The 10,834-nt window shown below is 39.3% G+C and overlaps 1 long non-coding RNA gene across 1 annotated transcript; it reads right to left on the bottom strand.

Moving 5' to 3' along the window:
* Positions 1–3,294: 3,294 nt before the first annotated feature.
* On the bottom strand, positions 3,295–7,585 carry LOC116659835. The gene is made up of 3 exons (XR_004315197.1): positions 7,450–7,585; positions 5,303–5,377; positions 3,295–3,704 (listed from the first exon to the last, which is right to left on the bottom strand). It is a non-coding gene; the product is annotated as an uncharacterized LOC116659835 (long non-coding RNA).
* Positions 7,586–10,834: the final 3,249 nt, after the last annotated feature.

Genomic DNA, 10,834 nt, shown 5'->3' with positions numbered 1-10,834 from the left:
GTGCCGCTCCCGAGGCATCCTTCCCAGTGCCACCAGGTCTTACGTAACAGCAGAGGAAGGGATCAGCCACACTGCCAGGATTCAAGCCCAAGTTCATCCCTGGCTATGTTGCTGTCCTCCCCTCCCCACAGTTTCCTCGCCTCTAAAATGGGAGAATAATAAGATCCACCATGGATGACCAAAGGGCATTTTAAATACTTTCAAGTTCCGTGACACTTATGCCATTCCGGGTATCATACACTATTTATCTCTGTCCCCACTGTTCTTCTACCCAGGATGTTCAGCATTTGAAAATAATAAGACACAAAGGAGCTAGGAAAAAAAAAATTACCCTCTTGTCAAGAGATAAAATATGCAATAGAACCAGACCCACAAATAACCTAGATGGTAGAAATAATCAGACAGGACCAGACAGGGACATTATAACTATGATAATGAATATGTTAATGGGCTTAGTACAAAAAGGTGGGCAACATGTATGGATGATGAGGAATTTCAGCAAAGAGATGGAAGCTATTAAAAAAAATGAACATATGTATGTTCATGTATGACTGAAGCATTATGCTGTACACTAGAAATTGATACAACATTATAAACTGAGTATATCTCAATAAATATATATATATATATATATATATATATACACAAAAGTTTTACAAAGGGTCAGATGGAAATGCTAAACATGAAAACGCAACACCAGAGGTGAATTCCCGAGGCAGGCTTGTCAACAAATTGGACACAGCAGAAGAAACGACAGGTGAATTTAAAGATACATCAACAGAGATTATTTACACAAATATGAAAAGAGAAAACAGTCAGTGGAAAAAGTCCAAGACCTGTGAGACAACAGCAAATGAAGCTGAGTGCCAGAAGGAGAGAGAGAATGGGGCAGGTGAAATATGTGAACAGGTAGCAGCCACTAGGAGAACTATAGGCAAATCAATAACTGTAATTAGAGAGCTGAACATTCCTCTTGTTAATAATTGATAGAAAAATTAGACAAAAATTATTAAATACATAGATAACTCGAATAATACTATCAAGCAACTCTACCTAGTTTATAGAACACTTCATCTCAGAGGATTCACTTTCTTTTCATGAAATGTTCATGAAACATTCAAAAGCAGACCATATTCTGGTCCATAAAACAAGTCTCAATAAATTTAAAAGGATTAAAAACATAGAAGGTATGTTTTATGATGACACTGGAGTTCAATTATAAATCAGCAACAGAATGACACTGAGAAAATTCTCAAATATGTGAGTAATAATCAGAACACTTCCAAATAATCCACGAGTCACAGAAGAAATAGAAAGAGGAATTAGAACATATTTTGACCCAAATTAAAATGACAAGAAGCCTTAAAAATTTGTAGGATCCAGCTAAAGCAGTGCTTAAAAGAGAAACTGATAACATTAAATGCTCATATTAGAAAAGAAAGGTCTAAAATCAATTATCTAATTCTCTACCTTATAAAACTAGAACAATTAAGAGCAAATTAAAGCCAAAGGAAATAAAAGGAAGGAAGTAATAAAGATAAGAACAGAAAACACTGAAATAGAAAACAGAAATATAGCAAGCAAAACAATGAAACCAAAAGTCGATCAATAAAATTGGTAAACCTCTATACATACTGATCAAGAAAAAAGGACAGAGACCCCAATCACCCACGTTGTGAATGAACAAAGGACTGTCCCTGCAGGTCTATCAGACATTAAAAAGGATAATGTAATATTATGAACAGCTTCCTGACAATAAATTTGACAACTTAGATGAAATAAACAAATCACTAAACAAATTCCTTACTAAAACTCATTTTCAGAGTAAAGGGAAAACTTGAGTGGCCATATGGCCATTAAACAGATTGTATTCATAGTTAAAGGCCTTCCCACAAATAAAAACTCCAGGCCCAGATGCCTTTAGTAGAAAACTCTACCAAACCTTTGAAGAAGATACAATATCAATCCTACATGAAATTTTTCAGAAAATAAAAGAGGAGGAAACAGTTCCCAACTTGTTTTTTGAGGTCAATATTACCATGACATTAATCACAGAACCCAGCAAACCTATTCCAAGGATATTTACCTAAGAGGAATGAAAACATATGTCCTCGCGAAAATGTATACAAGAATGTTTATTGTATCTTTTTTCCTAACAGCACAAAGCTGAAAACAGCACAAATGTCTATCCCTTGATGAGGGGATAAACACCTTGTGGCATATAATGGAACTCTACCCAGCAATGAAGTAACAAACCAGTGATACATTCAGAAACAGGGAGGACTCTCCAAAGCATTACGCTAAGTGAATAAAAAGATACAAAAGAATACCTTCTGTATGATTGCATTTAAAAGACAGTCTAGAAAATGCAAAAGTGTAGAGACAGAAAACAGATGAGTGGTTCCTAGGGGCTGGGAATGGGGACGGGGTTAACTGCAAAGAGGCATGAAGGAAATTTGGGGGGATGATGGAAAAGTTCTATATTTTGATTGTGATAGTTTGTCAAAGTTCACCAAATTGTACACTTTAGAAGAGTGAATTTGGACACAGTGGATTCATCTACAAAACAGAAACAGACTCGCAGACATAGTAAACAGCAAACAATCTTATGGTTACCCGGGGAAAGAAGGTGGGAAGGGATAAATTTGGGAGTTTGAGATTTACAAATGTTAGCCACTATATATATATAAATAGATTTTTTAAAAAGTTTCTTCTGTATAGCACAGGGAACTATGCTCAATATCTTATAATAACCTCTAATGGAAAATAAAATATGTAAACTAATATATGCATGTATATGCATGACTGGGACATTGTGCTGTATACCAGAGATTGACACATTGTAACTGACTGTACTTCAATTAAAAAATATAAAAATAAGAAAGAGTGAATTTTATCATATCTCAATTTATCATACCTCAGCAAATTTTAAATTTCTTTAAGAATGTTACCACGAGAGGAAACTGGATAAAAGTTACACAGGATTTTTCAAATACACATGAATCTATAATTATCTCAAAATAAATAAAAAAATTTTTGAATAATAATTTTTTTAATTATAAGAGGCTTTTAAAAATCAGTTTAAGAGAAGGACGAAGCAGAAAATATTTAAATGAATATTCTATTCATTTAAAAAAAGAAGAAGAAGAAGAAATATTTACACTGTAAATCAAGGCTCAGAAAGAAAAGCAATCACATATCCCTTGGTCCAGAGTTCAAGGTGATTTACCCTAAGTCATACTTGTGTGAGAGAGGGTGGTGGCTTCTCCCCTGAGCTTGCTCAAGTTGCCATTAGAAAGCCACTGACAGTTATGATTCAAAATGTCCCCAAAGGTTAGAAGGAATCCTGCAATCCTCAACAACAAACTTCACCTCTTGATCTTACCAAAAAGGTTCATGGTGACTGTCCTAGCAAGATTCAAAGTCAAACAGCAACCACTCCACATCTCCCAGCCGTACTTTCCACCAGTGGAGAAGGCCAATCCAAGACAAGTGGCCCTTGCCCAATGAGGGACTGGTGAGCCACAAAAATACTTCCCCCAAAATCCACGGGGCATGAAATGGAAGAGCCGTCCACAGCACTTGGTGAAGTTCCTCTTTTGGGTTCCACATCTGCCTAGGAGACTTCCTCCTTTGGTCTGGCAGACTGGGTTCCAGTAACCACAGGCTGGCATTACAATGGACCAAGCAAGGGGTCAGGCATTCTGGGAGGAAGCAAAGGGGCAAATGGTCAAAGAGGGCCTGAACTTTGGTTCGCGGAAAAGGTCCTCCTTGCATAGAAGCTAGAACTTGACTTTCAGCGGAGGGCTTGGGGTTCATCCTGGCTCGGTTATTGTGGGACCCTGTGCAAACTCTTTAACCTCAGTTTCCTCAGCTCTGATGGTCCTACGTCACAAGAAAGATACTAAGATGTAATGAGGTCATGTTTATTCAAATGCTGCATTTTTCTTTTCCCTTAAGCCAGGGTTTCCCGAGGTGCAGCACTAGGGAGGTACACCAGAAAGTTTTAGGTGATAATGGAATTTTTATGTTAATACTTATAAACTTAAAGGGTACTAGCAAAATAGAACTATCCCAACCACCCTGCTAAGATGAAATTAAATTTAAAATGGAATCCAAGTGAAACCTAGGTTAAAAAATGTATTAGGTTAATAGTTCTTTAAATGTATTAAGTAGCTATCACAGAAATCATAAAGATGATTAAAACTTGAGGAAGAACACTGCCCATTATGAGAACCCTTGGGTCTCCTGGAAGGAGTTCTTGGGGACTTTTATATTCAATAACATAGTACTCTCTTTGTAAGGACCCAGGGACACATTATTTTTGGTCTTGGATCAGATGCTTCTCCCAAGGATTTGGTTTGCTTTATCTTATGGACATTGCAAACTACGTAACTGACTGCTTTCCCTGCTTGCACTGACAAGAAGCTTAAAGCCCTAATTGGGGACCGGCTGTCAAATACGTATGGGGCTGTGTCATATCCATTGTCTATGAGTCTCACTCTTAAGGCGAACTGTCACTTTTTTCTCTTCTACTTTTAACTTACTGTCTTCCTATATTTTTATATCCTTTTAAACCACCTTAAATCTTATTTTAAGTAAAAGAGGAGATAAATTTTTAAAAGTCCTAAATTCTTTTTTCTTTTCTTTTTTTTAAAGACAGCATAACCAGAACTTGTCCTGAAACTCAAGGGATGTTTCTTTCTGAATCTTTACGTATCCCCAGGTCAACACAAATTCAAGCCTGCTCCGGTAAGAATGAGACAATCAATCATTTAATTTCTATTTTGAAATTAGGCCTTGTCAGAAGTTATCCTTTTCAAAAGTGTTCCGTCACCATGGTACAGACAGATAGCTATGACTGACTTCAGACCTGGGTAACCCCATGGACCTAACGTTAAAAAAAAAATGGGAAGTGGGTGCTGTGGTGGAAATGGGCTTCCTCCTTTTTTCCTCAAAAGACAAGGTTTTGCTGACAAAAAAAAAAAAAAAAAAAAACCCAAAAAGCAAAAAACAGAAAACCCAAGCTAAAATGATACCAAAATTTGGCATCAGAGCATTCAAAATACCCAGAGCAATGTGAAACTGTTTTATTCCTAGTTTATCTACTGGTCTCCTAAACTAGCAGACCTCTCCTGCTAGGCTCTCCCTGCACCAACCAGTGTTGTCTCCAGTGTGGGAAGAGTGGGTACTTGTTTTGGATCAACTTTCCTTTTTTTTTTTTCCAGTGTCTGAATTACATTATATTTTCTGAGCCTCATTTCTTTCTCTGTAAAATAAAGATAATCCCCATTGTACTTACTTCAACACGAAGTCACGATGAAACACTCATCAGAACTCTTCCAGTGGCATGTGACAAACATTCCACTCAAACTAGCTAAGGGCAAAAGGAAGCGGAGATTATTAGAAATTATTCATATAAAGATTGAACAACCGAATCAGTGCATAAAGGTGGATCTCACAGAGCTCTGGAACCAGAAACTTAAATGCCTCCAAGACTCTTCTGTGCCTCTCATTTCGGTTTCATTCTGTGGGTCCACTTTATTTTTTCCTGAAACAGATCAGCCAGGAACATGGCTACCCAGAGCTCCAATGATTTGAGACAATGCACAAACCCAGAGAGGGACCGAGACTTACTTTCCCTGGTCCCAAAGGCAAAAAAAAAAAAAAAAAAAAAAAAAAAAAAAATCCTACAAACGGATCTAACTGACTACTTTTAGGGCAGCTTCCTGTCACTGAATTCATCAACTGCGGCTGTAAATTTGGGGACTGGGACTGGCCCGGATTAGATCCAGTGCTTATCTTTGAGCCATTGAACACCATCGAGGAGATTTTTTAAAAGACAGTAGCTGTCACTCAAGTCACATCTTTAAAATTAGTCTAGGGAAAGAAGAGAAGATGGAGAAAGAGAGACTGTTATGGGCAGAAGAAAACAGTAGAAAATCACTATAGTGGGAGGGTATAGTTCAGGGGTAGAGTGCGTGTCTAGCATGCACGAGGTCCTAGATTCAAACCCCAGCACCTCCATTAAAAATAAATAAGTAAAAGAAAAGAAAGGAAAAATCCCCCCCCCAAAATACAAATTTTGTTAAAAAGAATATACTTGTAAATATTAAAAAAAGAAAGAAAGAATAGAAAATCACTATAGAGTGCTTTAGGAAATCAGGATTATCAGACAAACACATGGTTTTCAAGTGAACCAGGACTTCAAGACTCAAGTGCCACCGACTCCAAGAAGCCTCTCCTGGTAATTATTGCCATCTGTGAAACGCTTCCCTCACTGGCCTCCCCATTATGCTTGTGTGAAATATACCTTCTATATTCAATTATATGTAATTTCTCATTTGAGTATATACTACATTAAATTGCCTTCTAGTCAACTGACTATTTTAAACTTTGTCTTCTCTACTTGATTATTCCCTGATGATAGAAATTGGCTGTTTCTTGCTGGCGTAGTCATAACAATTGGTGTTTATTATTGCTTCTGGAAAGATGTGTGCTTTTTAACTGGGGTCTACCACACACAAAGTCTTAACCTAAAGCAGTAATTATAATGTTGGGGATGCTAAACACGTACAACAGGACGTCTCTGGCAGTCTAAACTAGAGTCCAAATGTTGTCAAATCAAATATAACCCCCACCCTATTACTGCATTTATCATCATCATCATCATCAGTTTTGGTTTTGTGATAAACCTATGGCAGTTGTACATCCAGGATGTACCATCTGCAGAGAGGGAGGGGTGAGCAGCTTTGCAGTATAGTTAAGATTATGGCCTCTGGAGCCAAGCAGACCTGAATTCGGTCTAAGTTCTGCCACTTCGTTGTGTGACTAGAATCAAATCACGTCACACCAGTTCCCTCACTAGAAAGTGTGGACAACAGTAATACCTACCTCAGGGAGCTGCTTTGAGGATTAAATGAGTTAAGATGTCTCAAGACCTTAGTATTGTACCCAGGACAAAGAAAGCACTCAATAAAAAGGTAGCATTTTGTTAAAGTGCTAATTCAAATAACGGGTCCCAAGCCCCCATAAACACAATATTCATCAAGCCAGATGACACAACTTTCAACTGGAGAATGCAAGAATTATACCTAAACTCTGTCGAAGGGGCTGCAGAATCCAATAGTATATTCAACTGTAGTCCTACATAAACTCTGTGAAATCTTCTGCTGAGACATAGGATGGCAATTGTCTTATAAAATTTTATCAAATTCATTAAAGTTGTTGACTTAAGCCTTCCTACCAAGTCCCACGCACAGACACATGTAACACAACTTCCCCGCCCCCATCCCTTGGAGAGTAACATGGGCTCACGGCAGACTTTAAATAGATAAGAAACTGACCTTTCCTGGGCTATGGTACTGAAATTTTGAGTTTGGTTTCTTTCTTATTAGCCTAACATGACTAATAAAAGATTCCTTAATTTTTTTCCCCAGTGACACTTACCACTGACCTTCCAGAACTTCCTCTCTGCTTGCTTCTGATCTGCATTTGCTGCCTTCGCCATCAAAACACCAAAACTCTTCTCCTAAATCCCATGCTTTCAGTGACAGTGAATTCTATGTGAATTCCTGCTGACATGTCAATGGCTACAGAAGTGTGAAAATGTTATCATTTCCAGGAAATATAATTTAGCTAGAGCCAAATGCAACAAAACGTCTTACCCAAAAGGAGTCAATTTTTAACACCATGGAAGTTCAAAGAGAAAGAAATTTGGGTCATGTAAGACATTTTCTGATAATCACATTAAGCATGTCTCATTACAATTTTATACTTCATGAAGAACTTTTATATTCAGTATTTCAGAGGCAACATTAATATCCCCATTATACAAATAAAGGAACTGGGGCTAAGAAAATTTCATCTCACTGCTCAAATTCATATGGCCAATGGATGATAGATTCAGAAACATTTAATCCAAATCTTCCGGCTCCAAGCACAGATCTATCCATTCAATAAATAATCGTATATTACCTACTACATTCCAGACCCTGTTCTAGACTTGGGAGATATAGCAGTAAATAAAACAGGGGGAAAAAAAATCCTTGCTCTCATGGAGTTTACATTTTAGAGAGAGGAGATGGGGAGGGCCAAACAATAAATGGACACTCACCAACTGGTTTGGGGGCCACCTTAGCCTTGATGTCAAAAACTGAGAAGGGTCTTCTGAGGAAGGAAATTTACAGACTAATCTTGCTCATGAACATGGCTACATTAAAGCCAGCAATATATAAAGGACAATAGACCAACTAGAGTTTGTTACAGGAACATAAGGTTGAGTTAACATTTATAAATCTATACATGTAATTCACCATATTAAAAGAGTAAGCAGGAAAATCACATTGTCTCAAGACAATGTGTGTTTAGACCACACCATGGTTTTTAGAAACTGAATCTGAATATCTTCATTGTGAGACTGTGTTCTCCGCTTGGCCCTAGGCCTGACCACTCCCAATTCCCTTAGCAGAGCCTCGCATTTGGGTCACCTCTCTGGTACTGAAGGCATCTGTGTTTGGACCTTATCCTAAACTGGTCCAATCCCCTCACTTTCATGCTGAAGAAATAGGGGCCAAAGGAAGAGAACATTCAGCTGGTAGGTGCAGAACCAGGACTATGATTCAGTCTGCAGAGAACCAGACCAGCACCTCCTACACACACAGCAACATCTGGAAGACCCTGAGTGAGAAGGCAGGAATTCACAATGTCCAGTTTCTTTGAGAACACGCAACCCTTGGAGGCCCTGGTGGGTTTCCCTCTGGAGCAAGTCAGTCATTGCTGGAGGTTATGATAACTTTAATGGAGACCAGTGGGTCATCCTGGTGGGGATAGAGAGAAAGAAAATGGTACCTGGAAATTAGTAGTTCCAAATAGCCTGGTCTAAGTTGCCCCAAACTCAGTCCTGTGTAAATCTGCTACTTGGCCCTCCTGGAAGCATTATGTTGTTTAGCAAACCAAACTTAACAAAGCTCAATCATGTGATTCCCAGAGTAAACCTACTGAGAAAAAGGTGAACTGGGATAATTATTTCCATTTTATTGCTGAAGAGGCTGGACATACGAGAGGTCAGCAGTTGCAGAGCGCAGCCAGGACCCGAAGATTTTCCCCAGAGTCACTCAGTGCATATTTTTATTTTGCCATATCCAAATACCACCTTCTCTATTCCCTTTTGTTTTTTTTTTAAACAAGTGCTTACTAATTTTACTTAAATCAGTTGAGATTGAGAAGAAGTTTTACATCATTACCTTAGATAAAACATCAATATCACTTGCCATAAATAGATTAATAAATACAATGTAAAATTCTAATTAGAAACTGTTGCCTGACAAGGCTTTTAAAAGTCCCAATGCCCAAGCCATACCCCAGACCTATTAAAACAGAATTCCTCAGGGGATGGGGAAGAGACCAGGCAAAGGTAATGTTTAAAGCCCTTTTCAGGAAATAGCAGGATGAGACCCTCTAGAATTGATGATTTTGTCTTCCAAAACTTCTGCACTGGAGGCCTACTCTGTTGAAAAGAGACACCGGCAGTGATGGAGAGGCATTAAAGACACATTAGCCCCAAACATACTTCCTCCACGACAGCAGCAGCAGAACCTGAATGTGAAAAAAAGTTCTCATTTGTGATCAGTAACCTTACAGTCTAAAATCACCTCACATGGCACTTGCCCTTTGGAAAACTCTGGACCAGAAGAGCCCAGGTGGTCTGGTTTCTATTTCTGTGCCCTTTCCACTCCCACAGCCCACTTCCCAGCCAAAGACTCCCCCGAGGTAGCTCTGGAGAACCCCTACTCACCTCTGGGTGTTCTCCAGCCGGGACTCCAAACGCCTGCACTTACATCACACTTTCAGGACCATATTTCTATTTCAAGATGAACCCACCCGGCGGTTCACATTAGAACATCTGAAGGCAAAACTGCATTTCTGTCTTCTTTCATTTCCTCTTGAGAAGCCCCTCATTTTCATCCAGGACTGCCTGGCCCTGGAGATGGCTTAAGTCAGCTGCTCCCTTTTGGGTCTTAAAAGGAAGTATCAGCAGGGAAGGGAAGGCCAGGAGAGATGGTGCAGAAAGCCACAGGACCTAGAGAGGGGCTTCTTCTGGCAAGCACCCGGTGACAGCCTGTCTCCATCGAGGGAGGCGTCGAGAATGAAAGCTGGGCTTCTGAGTGGAGACTCCTGACCTCCAAGACATTTTTCCCTCTCCTGGCCTGGGCATCACCCCCAGAACGGGGTACCCACATGCACGGACTCAGGTCTGAAGAGCCCCCCTGGAGGCCAGCCTGGCCTCAAAAGGCAGGCAGCTTGGCTCACTATACAGAAAGTTGAGCAAAGCTCCAATTTCCTCACTTCCTATATTTAAAAACTTGAATGCTGACCCACTGTCTACCACCAGACAGCCAGGACCTTTTACTGCCTCGTCAGCTGAACCCTTCTCTCTTATTTCCCTGAGAGCCTAAGTTCCAGCCTCCAGCTCTCCTCCTTATTCTCTGTCCCAAAGCTGCTGAGCTCCTGCTGTGCCCTTAGTCTGAGTCCTTCTGCTCCACCCGACCTGTCCAAAGCCTACCCATCCTCAAGGCTGATTGCAAATGTCACCTCCTCCACGAAGCCTGAGAGGATTTCTCCAGCCAAATAATCATGGTAAAAGAATCAATAACAAAAAAATTTTTAATTAAAAAAGAATCAATAACAGTATAATACTAGCAATTAACATATATTATATAACATATAGTATTAAGATTATTTATTCATTTACCGAGAGCTTGCTCTGGACAGGAACTAAGTGCTCACATGTACGATCCTGACCAAACCATACACTAGACAGTTTCTCATTATC

Source organism: Camelus ferus, chromosome 3, assembly GCF_009834535.1.
Source record: "Camelus ferus isolate YT-003-E chromosome 3, BCGSAC_Cfer_1.0, whole genome shotgun sequence".
Lineage (NCBI taxonomy): Eukaryota > Metazoa > Chordata > Mammalia > Artiodactyla > Camelidae > Camelus > Camelus ferus.
The sequence above is the reverse complement of the archived record's forward strand: the minus strand, read 5'-3'. Positions and strand labels throughout refer to the sequence as shown.